At 44.6% G+C, this 14,153-nt stretch overlaps 1 long non-coding RNA gene across 1 annotated transcript; it reads left to right on the forward strand.

The window, feature by feature from the left end:
* Window positions 1–3,464: 3,464 nt before the first annotated feature.
* Window positions 3,465–12,806, forward strand: LOC105740586. Its single transcript, XR_001116638.2, has 3 exons — window positions 3,465–3,607; window positions 11,658–11,736; window positions 12,196–12,806. It is a non-coding gene; the product is annotated as an uncharacterized LOC105740586 (long non-coding RNA).
* The last annotated feature ends 1,347 nt before the right edge of the window (window positions 12,807–14,153 follow it).

Consider the following 14,153-nt stretch of genomic DNA (forward strand, 5'->3'; position numbering starts at 1 on the left):
CATCATATCTTGCTATATTTTCATGAATTTATGGGCTGTTGCCAACAACTTAGCCATTCAGTCAGAGGAATGGCAACTAAGTGACTGGACTATTAATGGATTCCTTGTATGGGGAATAGGACTATGGCAGCAGCTTGCTGCCTGGAAGGGAGACATATATGTCACTCATGTGGATGCTGGGACTACCATAGACCCCCTTGAGAGGAAGTTATGTCATATTTTTGGACACTTCATGGGACTTTACTCTGACCAAGGGACATCCTTCACTGCCTGGGGAACATGATGGGCACACTCTTAGGGAGTATGATGGACTTTCCATGCACCCTGTTATGTGCAGGCCAATGGAGCTATTGAACAATGGAATCGCTAGCTGGCTCAGACAGCAATGGAAAAAGGACATCAAGACAGCCTGCTGGTATAGAATACCTGCATCTGACTAGAGCAGTATGGACACTAAATCCTGCACTCCAATGCAAAAGAAACATGGCACTGCAGCACATGTTGGGAAAACACTGAGCTTGATGGAGATAGAGGTGAACCAGGCAGCCACCTGATTAGGCTATGCCTGGAAAATCCTAATCTCAGTATTCCCAACCATTCTTTTTCTGCTTTCCCTTAAGAGTGTATATTCTGGATTCAGATTCAGTTCAAGATTCAGGCCATTATGGCACCCTGAACAGGGCCTTCCCAACTCTAATCTTCAGGTGATAGTTCCCCTGCTGCCTCCCTTCTATGGGATACCACAGGGGTGGGAGACAGAATCAAGGAGTACCAGTGTGGTAGGGTTCCTCTAGTGGCACTGGGGACATCTGATCTTTCCAGTAAGGTGGGTAGTGTTATCAGATGTCAAATTTGTACCAGATGTAATTTCCCTACATGGGCTAGGCAACTGAGGCTGCAAGGCCTGGGTCAAGCAACAAGGGCAATGGGTGCCTACAGAGGTGGTAGCCTGGGGACTGGGACAGACTGGGTCACTACACCACCTCAGCCCAACCCCTATCTGTTAAGCAGGAACTACCTGGACCTCAGGGAAGGAGAAGGGGAAGTAACCTGTCAATCTACTTCTTCCATGAGGACATGGCAGTAGAAGCCCGGAGCATAACACTTTCATTAGGCATTCCCAAGCTGTGACCACTGCAGGTTGCCAGACTAAGTGCTGGATCCTCCATCCCAGACTTTGCTCTGTTACAGACCACACAGTGGTAAAGTATACCAGCATTCCTATGGCCACAGTGTACACTAACAGAATCCAAGCCCTGGTTACCGAGTGAGGATCTGGCGCTTGCCGCTTGAGAGGGGGCTAGAGGTGCCTGTTACAACTTAACTGACTCAAAGTGTCATAACCACACCTAACAAAACCTTGGTGGGCTCATGCTTTAACACAACACGGTCCTTTGGCTACTTGGATCAGAAATGTCCCAGCAGTGATGACAAAAAGAAGGACTGAACAAATACTAGTCCTCTGCGTAGGAGCTTCATGAGCAATATCGAATGGGAGAACTGAGCTCATGCAGCTATGTGATTAATGAGGCCTAGCTGGTGAAGCCAGTGCCTCCGTGCTATGAACAGGTCACTGAACAATACAACGGGGGAATGGATGCTGTGTGCACCCGAGGGCTACATCTTTCTCTGAGGGCAGTTGGAGGTGACCTAAATATGGAAGGGGCAATGTCATGCCTGAAAAGCTGATGGATGAGGGGATTCCATACATTGAGCCTGCTGGAGGTGCCCCTAGACAGCACTCCTTGGGGTGAGGTGCACTGTTGGGCCAGCAGCCTAAACCTGTACACCAGGCTACCTAGGGACCTGCTAGGAGGAGGAGCTGGCTCTGGAATTATGTCCTTTATAAGAGCTTTGGTACCATACATAGGAGTCAGAGCTGAAAAAAAAAATCTGTCCCTGACCATGAAAGATATTGTTTCTTCCACTGCCCCTGCCCCTGCTGTAGCAGCCCAGCAGATATCCTTCAACTTATTCAAGAAAGTTGTTTTGGACAACAGAATTCTTCTAGGCTTCCTTTTAGATCAGTCAGGAGGAATGTCATTGCCAACACTTCCTGCTCTATCTAGATAAACACTTCAGGCATTGTGGAGACACACGTGGAGGAGATCTGAATGCAGCCCCCCCGCCCCCGCCCACTGCAGACAGTGGGGGCAACTGAAGAATGCTTCTTTGGCCTCTTTAATGAGTTCTTATCTGGATCACTCGAACCTTGGGTAGGTCACTGCTCAGGCAGGTAGAGCCACCCTGCTTGTGGTTATCATACTCCTGGGCCTAATGAAATGTACTCTGGCTCACTCAGTGATGTTGCACCAAGATTGTGTCAGTGAAGGTGTCACATCGACCTGACAAGGCAAACCTCTACCTCCAGATCTGGGGAAGTCTGTGGATGTACAAAATGCACTAGCTTTGCCAAGAAGGATATCTGGGTTGGTGGGGGGTGACTGCAGGACAGTCCTCCAGGGGGCCTTGGACTGACCTAATTCTCACCCCCTTTCTTGCTTGCAGTTCTCAAAAAAATTGTAGAATATGCTGAAAACGTAATACCCAAAATAGGCCTGTCATGGTGGTTCATGCTTGTGACCCTAGCACTTTGGGAGGCCGAGGCAGGCAGATCATTTGATGTCAGGAGTTCGAGACCAGCCTGGCCAACATGGTAAAACCCTGTCTCTACTAAAAATAGAAAAATTAGCCAGGTATGGTGGAGGGCACTTGCAATCCCAGCTACTCGGGAGGCTGAGGCAGGAGAATAGCTTGAACCCAGGAGGTGGAGGTTGCAGTGAGCTGAGATCATACCATTGCACTCCAGCTTAGGCAACAGAGCAAGACTCCTTCTCAAACAAACAAACAAACAAACAAACCCAAAATAGGCAGTAACTGCCTGAAACAGCCCAATCCTCGTTTCTGTCCCTCCTAGAAAAAGTAACATCTGGAGCTAGAGAAAAGCTGCCTGGGACAGCCCAGGCTTTATTCCTCTCTCCTCTGGAAGCAGGATGCCCTTCCCAGCTTTGCCCAGTGAATCACATGACCCCTGAGATATGTAACTCAGGGGGAATTGCCTTTCAGGGCCTCTCAGCTGTGGTGTGTGGGGGGCGTGTACAGTCAAGACTCCATCCTTCCCAAGCAGCTGTCTTGAGCCTTGAGGACTGCCTCACAATGGATCCTAGGCTTCTTTTGTCCCTTGCTGCCTGTCTGTATTATAATAAAGCCACTTCACATTATCTGTTGCATGTAAGCGTGTCTCCAACAGAGCACTTCAGGCCAGGATGCAGTGGGCGGAAGTGTGTGGATTCCTATTCCTGGCAGTTAGCATAGTGACGATCTCTGCTGTCCTGCCCATGGTGGGATTGGTGATTAGTGCTGCTTCATAGTTATGTGAATGCTCCTGTTTGTCCTCAGTTTGAGGTCATAATTGACAATTCCAGGGTTCCAGATACATAACATTCTGCTACACAGATGCTGTGTCCTTTGCCCAGCACACCTGTCACCCACCTCAACCCCTTCTCTCTTTTCCCCATCTTTCTGTGGCTAGCTCCTCCTCATTCTTTAGGTCTCAGTGTAGACAGCACCACTATCAGGAAGGAGTCCTGACACTGCCAGGCCTAAGGTAGGAGACTAATCTTCTGCTTCCAAAGCTCCCTGTGCCTCCCTCATCACAGCGCTTCCCAATTATGTTTCAAATTAGTCTGCCTTTCCAGACTAGACTAAGCCCCATGAGGGCTGAGACAGTGTGAGCCCGTTTTGTTCATGTTTGCACCCAAAGTACCTTGTGTACAAAAGGCACACGATATTAGTTGACTGAACTTGTGAACGAATTTTTTTTATGGTTTTGAGGGAGAGGGAGCTTGTGTGTGTTTGGAAAAAGCCTGGACTCCTATTGATAACACCACCATCCCTGCAGCCCACTCCTCCTTGAGAGCCACTGCCCTTTATTCCTGCTGCACATATCAGATTATGTTTGCAGAAAAATATTTGAAATATCTAAACGGCTGTATTTGAATCTGTACTTCTATAAATCAGATTTATTTGGTCAACCCCATCCTGTAAAGGCTTGCAAAAGAGAAAACTATGAGACAGCTAAGGATGGTGTATTATCCTGAACTTTTTGCTCCATTCCCCACAAGGCTTTTCTTGGTTAATTAAAAGCCTGACTCGGGCAGGTGCGGTGGCTCACACCTGTAATCCCAGCACTTTGGGAGGCCAAGGCAGGCAGATTACGAGGTAAGAGATCGAGACCATCCTGGCCAACATGGTGAAACCCCGTCTCTACTAAAAATACAAAAATTAGCTGGGTGTGGTGGTGTATGCCTGTAGTCCCAGCTACTCGGGAGGCTGAGGCAAGAGAATCGCTGGAACCTATGGGGTGGAGGTTGCAGTGAGTAGAGATCGTGCCACTGCACTCCAGCCTGGTGACAGAGCAAATTCCATCTTAAAAAAAAAAAAAAAAAAAGCCTGACTCAGCCAGTAGGAGCTCCCTTCCCACCAACTGACTATAATGAAAGGGAAATTATGGCTCCTTCTACTACTACACAACAGCCTTTGAATGCAACATTCCACCATTTATTTGTTGGACAAAATACTATTAATATTAACTGACCTCGAAGGGCTGAGAGGGCTTTAATGTACATCTAGCTGAGGCCCTTCATGCCACTAGGGAGAGAGTGAGTGATGAAAGCTTCCCCAAAGTAAGGAGATTCCTATGCTTGGACACTAAGGTAGAGTTCTCAGGGGCTAGGGCCTGTCCTTCCTTCTCTTTCTCTTCTCCACACCTCCATAATGGAAGAGAAAGCAACAGTTGTGCCCCAGAAAAAAATGCCACTTGGCCTTCAGAACCCTGGGGTGAAACAGAATATCATTCCCAGGAAGTAGCTCCAGACATAAAATTCTCCCCATATTGACGTATCTCAAAATAATAAGAGCTATCTGTGACAGACCCACAGCCAATATGATACTGAATGGGCAAAAACTGGAAGCATTCCCTTTGAAAACTGGCACAAGACAGGGATGCCCTCTCTCACCACTCCTATTCAACATAGTGCTGGAAGTTCTGGCCAGGGCAGTCATGGAGGAGAAGGAAATAAACGGTATTCAATTAGGAAAAGAGGAAATCAAATTGTCACTGTTTGCAGATGACATGATTGTATATCTAGAAAACCCCATCGTCTCAGCCTAAAATCTCCTTAAGCTGATAGGCAACTTCAGCAAGGTCTCAGGATACAAAATCAATGTGCAAAAATCACAAGCATTCTTATACACCAATAACAGACAAACAGAGAGCCAAATCATGACTGAACTCCCATTCACAATTGCTTCAAAGAGAATAAAATACCTAGGAATCCAACTTACAAGGGATGTGAAGGACCTCTTCAAGGAGAACTACAAACCACTGCTCAATGAAATAAAAGAGGATACAAACAAATGGAAGAACATTCCATGCTCATGGGTAGGAAGAATCAGTATCGTGAAAATGGCCCTACTGCCCAAGGTAATTTATAGATTCAATGCCATCCCCATCAAACTACCAATGACTTTCTTCACAGAATTGGAAAAAACTACTTTAAAGTTCATATGGAACCAAAAAAGAGCCTGCATTGCCAAGTCCATCCTAAGCCAAAAGAACAAAGCTGGAGGCATCACGCTGTCTGACTTCAAACTATACTACAAGGCTACAGTAACCAAAGCAGCATGGTACTGGTACCAAAACAGAGATATAGACAAATGGAACAGAACAGAGCCCTCAGAAATAATGCTGCGTATCTGATCTTTGACAACCATCTGATCTTTGACAAACCTCACAAAAACAAGAAATGAGGAAACTATTCCCTGTTTAATAATTGGTGCTGGAAAACTGGCTAGCCATAAGTAGAAAGCTGAAACTGGATCCCTTCCTTACACCTTATGCAAAAATTAATTCAAGATGGATTAAAGACTTACATGTTAGGCCTAAAACCATAAAAACCCTAGAAGAAAACCTAGGCAATACCATTCAGGACATAGGCATGGGCAAGGACTTCATGTCTAAAACATCAAAAGCAATGGCAACAAAAGCCAAAATTGACAAATGGGATCTAATTAAACTAAAGAGCTTCTGCACAGCAAAAAGAAACTACCATCAGAGTGAACAGGCCACCTACAGAATGGGAGAAAATTTTTGCAATCTACTCATCTGACAAAAGGCTAATATCCAGAATCTACAAAGGACTCAAACAAATTTACAAGAAAAAAACAACCCCATCAAAAAGTGGGTGAAGGATATGAACAGACACTTCTCAAAAGAAGATATTTATGCAGCCAAAAGACACATGAAAAAATGCTCATCATCACTGGCCATCAGAGAAATGCAAATCAAAACCACAATGAGATACCATCTCACACCAGTTAGAATGGCCATCATTAAAAAGTAAGGAAACAACAGGTGCTGAAGAGGATGTGGAGAAATAGGAATATTTTTACACTGTTGGTGGGACTATAAACTAGTTCAACCATTGTGGAAGTCGGTGTGGCGATTCCTCAGGGATTTAGAACTAGAAATACCATTTGACCCAGTCATCCCATTACTAGGTATATACCCAAAGTGTTATAAATCGTGCTGCTATAAAGACACATGCACACGTATGTTTACTGTGGCACTATTCACAATAGCAAAGACTTGGAACCAACCCAAATGTCCAACAATGATAGACTGGATTAAGAAAATGTGGCACATATACACTATGGAATACTATGCAGCCATAAAAAATGATGAGCTCATGTCCTTTGTAGGGACATGGATGAAGCTGGAAACCATCATCCTCAGCAAACTATCACAAGGACAAAAAACCAAACACTGCATGTTCTCACTCATAGGTGGGAATTGAACAATGAGAACACATGGACACAGGAAGGGGAACATCACACACTGGGGCCTGTTGTGGGGTGGGGAGAGGGGGGAGGGATAGTATTAGGAGATATACCTAATGTTAAATGATGAATTAATGGGTGCAGCACACCAACATGGCACATGTATACATATGTAACAGACCTGCACGTTGTGCACATGTACCCTAAAACTTAAAGTATAATTAAAAAAAAAATTCTCCCCATATTATCTTCCCTGTGTTATCTATTTTGTTCTTTAAAATAGGGGCAGCATTTTTGTCTGAAAAAAATAATGTTCCTAGATTAAATAAAACATTAATTCATCTAGAATATTGCACTCATCTGTTCACCCAATGAATATATATTGAGGAATATTTATATGCAAGTTTCTGTGGATACTTAAAGATATAATTCCCACTCTCAAGTTACTCATGATCTAGTGAGAAGAGGGAAACAATTTCAGCACTAAGCACTATGATAGGGTTATACATTTATGGCCAGAAAGTGGAGGAGGTCAGGGGAAGCTTCCCAAGGAGAACAACACTGGCTTAGTCTTAAAGTTGGGGTCGACCCAGCAGAGAAGGGTGGAGGGAGGTGATGCAGAATTGCAGAGTGAACACCAAGTACAGAAGCTAGGCATCATAGACATAAGCCCTTGCTGAGCACTTATCCTGGGATGGATGCTACATTAAGAGCTCAACAACAAATCTTTGAAATAGGGCCTATGCCCCCTTTCATATATGAGGAGACTGAGGCGTGGAGGGGCTAACTAAATAAATTGAACGAAGTCTCAGTTTTCTTAGCAAGTGATGAAGCCAAGACTCAAACCAGAAAGTTTGAGTCCAGAGTCACTGCTCTTCACCACTTCGTTACCTGGAACTTGCTATTGATGTAAGGTGTCTTTTGTAAAGGAATATAAGATGCCGGAGAAAGTAGGACAGGAAAACAGACTAGGCGGTGGACAGAAAAGCACATCACGAATGTAGAGTTTATAAGCCCTGTGGTGGCATTTGGACTTATCTTAAAGGCAACAGGGACCCAAATGATGGATTTTGAGGAGAGAAGTGGCCTGACTTATTTATGTGTATTATTCCATTAACATTGAATAGTATGATTAGATTGGATGATAAGAGAATAAAACTACTAGAAGTAAGAAGGCCACTGGAACTATTGTGGTGTCCCAGGCAAGAACTGATGAGGACCAGGAAGTGAAAGCTTGAACTAAGGTAGAAGCAATGAGGATAAGGAGGAAGAGATGGGTATGGGGGGTGTTTCAGAAGTGGAATTGACAGGACATCGAAACTGAATCAGTGCAGAGAGTCACGAAGAAAGAGCAGTCGTGAATCCCAGGTTCTTTGTTTTAGAGGTAGGGTATGGAGAAGAAGCAGATTTGAATGATAAGATAATTAGGGTGGGTTTGGGTGTGATGGGTTACACATGCTTGTGGGAAGATTCAACTAGACAAGACAATGGGAAGTTCCCTATATGAGTCTGGAGTTAGGAGTGAAATCTGAGTAGAGATGTATATTAGAGAGCCATTGGAACATAGGCTGTCATTGAGACCATGAGAATGGACGAGATAACCCAGAGAGGATCTTAAAAGATAAAAAGGCTGAGGATGGACACTAGAGAAACACCAAACACAAAGAAGGAGAACTGGAGGCAGGAGGCAGAGGAGGAGCTGAAATAGGAGAAAAATTGTGTGGGCATGCTACCACTGAAGCGAAGAGGAGAAAGAGGTTTAGAGAATGAGGAATTGATCATTTCTGCTATGTCAAGGTAGAATTGGAAAGTGCTCTTATATATGAGATGAAGTTGTTTGTTGTTGGCCCTGGGAAAAATTGAGTGGTAAGGATGGAAGAAAAATCAAAGTGGGTTTCAGCGCATGTGGAAGGGAGGGGATGGAGGCAGCACTTTTCAGGAAGCTTGGCTTTGGTGGAAAGTAAGAGAGAACACAGGAGCAAGGGAGTTGTTTGTTTGGTGTTTTGGTTTGGTTTGGTTTTTAAATAAGAGACTTAGTATGGTGTATTAGTTTCCTATTGCTGCTGTAACAAATTATTACAAACTTATTGACTTAAAATAATATAAATTTACTGCCTTATAGTTCTGGAGATCAGGAGTTCTAAAATGGGTTGGCAGGGCCTGCATTTCTTTGGGAGACTCTAGGGGAGAATCTATGTCCTTTCTTTTTCTAGCTTCTAGAGTCTTCTTATATTCCTTGGCTTGCATCCCTTTATCAGTCTTCAAAGCCAGCAGTTTACCATTTTCCAATCTCTCTCTCTCTCTCTCTGTCTGTCACTCTCTCCCTACCCCTTCCCTCCCTCTGCTTCTGTTGTCACATTGCTTTATGTCTGATTTTTTAAGACCCCTTGTGAATTCATTGGGCCTACCCAAATAATCCCGGACAGTCTCCTCATTTCAGGATCCTTAATCATATCAGCAGAGTCCCTTTTATTATATGAGGTAACATATTCACAGGTTCTGGGGACTAGGATGTGGACATCTTTGGGGGGTTATTACTCAACTAACCACATATGGTACTCTGCCTGGCATATAGTAAGTGCTCAAAAATATTATTACAATAAAGATATTAATATTTCTATGCTGAGGAGAAAGAGCCATCAGAAAGAAAGACATTACAAACATAAGAAAGAGAGAAAGAGAGAGAGAGAGAGACTCTGAAAGACAGAAAGCAAGAATCCCTTAGGCCAAAGGGATGGGGCCTTTAAGAACAGGAAGGGAAGGTGTCCCAGGTGGGAGGAATTCTTCAGAGACAGAAAAAGGAAAGAGGGCAGGGCAAAGAGGTATGTGGGAGTCAAGTGAAAACACTGGCTGTGGCCCAGCACGGTGGCTCATGGCTGTAATCTCAGCACTTTGGGAGGCTGAGGCGGGTGGATCACTTGAGGTCAGGAGTTCAAGGCCAGCCTGGCCAACATGGTGAAACCCCTTCTCTGCTAAAAACACAAAAATTATCCAGGCATGGTGGTGCACGCCTGTAGTCCCAGATACCCAGAAGGCTAAGGCCAGAGAATAGCTTGAACCCAGGAGGCGGGGGTTGCAGTGAGCCGAGATCACACCACTGCACTTCAGCCTAGGTGACAGAGCGAGACTCTGTCTCAAAAAACAAACAAAAACAACCAAAAAAACACAAACCACTGGCTGAAGTAGTTGAACAGGTAATTAGTAGAGGGCACAACAAGTCCCTAAGAATGAGTTTGCAATGGGCCGGGCGCGGTGGCTCACGCTTGTAATCCCAGCACTTTGGGAGGCTGAGGCAGGCGGATCACGAGGTCAGGACATCGAGACCACGGTGAAACCCCGTCTCTACTAAAAATACAAAAAATTAGCCAGGCGTGGTGGCGGGCGCCTGTAGTCCCAGCTACTCGGAGAGGCTGAGGCAGGAGAATGGCGTGAACCCGGGAGGCGGAGCTTGCAGTGAGCCAAGATTGCGCCACTGCACTCCAGCCTGGGCGACAGAGCGAGACTCCATCTCAAAAAAAATAAAAAAAAAAGAGTGAGTTTGCAATGATACAAGATATACATTGGCGATAGTTAATAATACTGTACTATAAACTGGGAAATTGCTAAGAGAGTAGATTTCACGGGCTCTCACCACTTTAAAAAAAAAAGGAAAGATAACTATGTGAGGAAGTGGACATGTTAATTTGCTTGACGGTGGTACTCATTTCACTATGTATCTATGTAAAAAAACTATGTTGTACACCTTAAAAATATATTATTTTTACTTTAAAAATTTTTTAAATAAAAATTAGAAAAAAGCTAATGACTCTAGATTTCTCAGAGATACATGAACAGTACTACAACAGAAGAAGCATGAGAATAAAAAAAGCACTGTGCTGGAAAAATTTTTTTTAATCCTAAATTAAATGCTTGATTCTAGCACTAATTTCTGCATGACCTTGAGCAAATTACTCAGTCTCATTGAGCCTCAGTTAGCTGAGAGGACAAAGCGAGCTGATGCAGGTATAACAGCCCAGTAGCTGGCATTAAGAAAAGAAATAATGCCGGGGGCTCACGCCTGTAATCCCAACACATTGGGAGGCTGAGGCAGGTGGATCGCCTATGGTCAGCAGTTCAAGAACAGCCTGACCAACATGATGAAACCCCCTCTCTACTAAAAATACAAAAACTGGTCGGGAGGCCGGGCACGGTGGCTCATGCCTGTAATCCCAGCACTTTGGGAGGCCAAGATGGGTGGATCACGAGGTCAGGAGATCGAAACCATCCTGGCTAACATGGCGAAACCCCGTCTCTACTAAAAATACAAAAAAGTTAGCCGGGGGTGGTGGCGGGCTCCTGTAGTTCCAGCTACTCGGGAGGCTGAGGCAGGAGAATGGCGTGACCCCAGGAGGCGGAGCTTGCAGTGAGCTGAGACTGCGCCACTGAACTCCAGCCTGGGCGACAAAGCGAGATTCCGTCTCGAATAATAATAATAATAATAATAAATAAATATAATTTTTAAAAAAATGGTCGGGAGTGGTGGCGGGCACCTGTAATCCCAGCTACTCAGAAGGCTGAGGCAGGAGAATCGCTTGAACCAGGGAGGCAGAGGTTGCAGTGAGCTGAGATCGTGTCATTGCACTCCAGCCTGGGCAACGAGAGTGAAACTCCGTCTCAAAAAAAAAAGAAAAAGAAAAAGAAGAAAGAAAGAATGCAATACATTATTGCTGTTACTATCTCTCAGAGTTGTTGTTATGAACAAAATACCATGTCAAAGCACCTAGGAAATCATCTTAGTGGAGGTTCGGTAAACTTTACTCTCTTCTCTTCCACATTAGAAATTTAAACTAAATGCTCTCAAGGGATGAGAGACACTGGAAGCTGGGAGGCTCTTGGAACTCTGTTGCCATCATCAAGGTGAGAAAACTCAGGGCCTGGTTCAGAGTCCATGGAGGACTCAGGTAGTTGGGGTTTAAGTGGTTGGTACATAATGTCTCTTTTTTCCACCTTAATATATAACGTATCTCTTTTTCTCATCCAAGTTTTGGACCAGTGGAGACAAAGAAATGAGGCAGATAGCAAAACTCACCTTTATAACTGATTAAAAAAAAAACATGGTGGACTGACTCACCACCCAACATAATTATTGATGGAAAACATAGGTCTCTCACTCATGGGGACACAGCCCTGGGAAATGTACAGAAAGCAGCAGGTGCATGGGGTGCTTTCTGCATTCTGGGGCCAAGAGTGATAGCCAGAGCCTAGAGAGGCCAGGAGTCTTTGTTTAATAGGGTTTCTGCCTCAAGAAAGAAAACACCAGCAATCTAGAGAAAGTGTTCCCCCAATGGTATGTTCTATTTCTTTTTTTCTACTTAGGCTTCCAGACACATCCCTGTAGGTCATCCAGAGGTGCCAGCCAGCCCTCACCAGTGGTCAGCTTTTCCTCAGTGGAGTGGTGGGTGAGCCAGTGGAGCTTGCTCTGAAGATACTAGAGGGAGCCAAAGCTGTCTGTCCCTTCAGTGTGACTCAGCTTCCAGACTCTATCCCTTTAGACATAAATGAAGAAAAGTCAACCTTGATACCTTTGAGGGTTGGTTCAGGGGATGATGTGTTGTGGGGTTTTCCCACAGGTCAGCACTCCAACTACCAGGGCCAGAGCCCCATCAAAGAATCCTCAGTGCCAGCCGGAAAGAATGATGAACTCCTCGTGTAAAGGGAGTTTCGGGCGACCACTCAAACCATGGCCTCATGAGAAGCAGCTGACTAGGGAATGAGAGAGGAATACAAAAGAGAAGGCATTGCGAAGCCAAGTCTGGTTGGAGAGAAAAAATCAATATGCCTGAAACAGGGAACTAGAAAGGACTCAGAGAAAACTGCTGACAAGTATGGGGTTTCTTGGGGTGGGTGGTGAAAATATCCCAAAATAAGATTATAGTGATGTTTTAATAACCCCCTGGATATAATAAAAAACATCGAATTGTACACTTCCAATGAGTGAATTGTGTGGTATGTGAATTATATATCTCCATAAAGTTGTTTTAAAAAGAAGACACAGGCTGGGTGCAGTGGCTCACTCCTGTAATACCAACAATTTGGGAGGCCGAGGTGGGCAGATAGCTTGAGCCCAGGAGTTTGAGAACAGCCTGGGCAACATGGTGAAACTCTGTCTCTGCCAAAAATACAAAAAAAAAAAATAGCCAGGTGTGGTGGTGCTAGCTGTAGGTACGGTGGCATGCACCTGTAGTCCCACCTACAAGGGAAGCTGAGGTGGGAGGATCACCTGAACCTAGAAGGTTGAGGGCATGCCACTGCCCTCCAGCCTGGGCAACAGAGCAAGACCCTGTTAGTGTGCCAAAAATTGTGTGACTCTAGTCACTTCCCTTCTTTATGCCTCAGTTTCCTCATCTATTAGGTGAAGGAGTGGGAATAGATGACCTCTCTAAGGTTCCCGTATTAACTTCCTGGGGCTGCTATAACAGATTACCACAAATTTGGTGGTTCAAGGCAACAGAAATTCATTCTCTCACAGCTCTGAAGGCTAAAAGTCTGAAATCAAGATATAAATACCAGGCTCCCTCCAGAGGCTATAGGGGAGAATCCACTCCTTGCCCCTCCCAGTTTTTGGTGACTGTTGTCATTCCTTGGCTTGTGGCCGCGTCTCTGTCTCTGCTCTGTCTCCTTCTCCTTTGCGTTCTGTCTCTCTCAAAACTCCTTTCTCCTTTCTCTTAGAAGGATACATATGATTGTATTTAGGCCCCACTTGGATGATCTAGGATAAACTTCTCCTCTCAAGATCCTTAACTTAATCACATCTTTTGCCATTCCCATGCTCTAGGGAATTGATATAGATATCTTGGAATGGGGGTGGGGGGCAATTTACTTATAGATCTTCACGTGTTTATAAGAGAGTGAGAGAACTGACTTGAGAAAAGTTGAACTAACTTACTTTTTCCAGAAACCCCCTCTTCACTTCCCTTCACCTCCATCTTAGATCGTATTTAAAATAACTTACACTTGTATGGAATTTTGTGGTTTGAAAGTTATTATGCATTTATCAGCTCATTTTATTCTCATAAAAACCTATAAATTTGGTATTATCACTATAATTCCATTTCAGATGAGTAAATGGAGGCTCAGAGACACTAAATGACCTAACCAAGGTCACTAGCATGTAAAGTACTAGTGCCCAGACTCTGATCTGAGTCCCTGGACTTCAAATCCTGTGACTTCCACACTGCCATCATTTGCCTGACCCTTGGTATAGCACCAACCGGTTCTACACAAAGAAGAGTGGATGCACTTGGAGTAGATTCACTTCTTCCCATTCCTCCTGC

This window comes from Nomascus leucogenys, chromosome 12 (genome assembly GCF_006542625.1).
Source record: "Nomascus leucogenys isolate Asia chromosome 12, Asia_NLE_v1, whole genome shotgun sequence".
Taxonomy (NCBI): Eukaryota; Metazoa; Chordata; class Mammalia; order Primates; family Hylobatidae; genus Nomascus; species Nomascus leucogenys.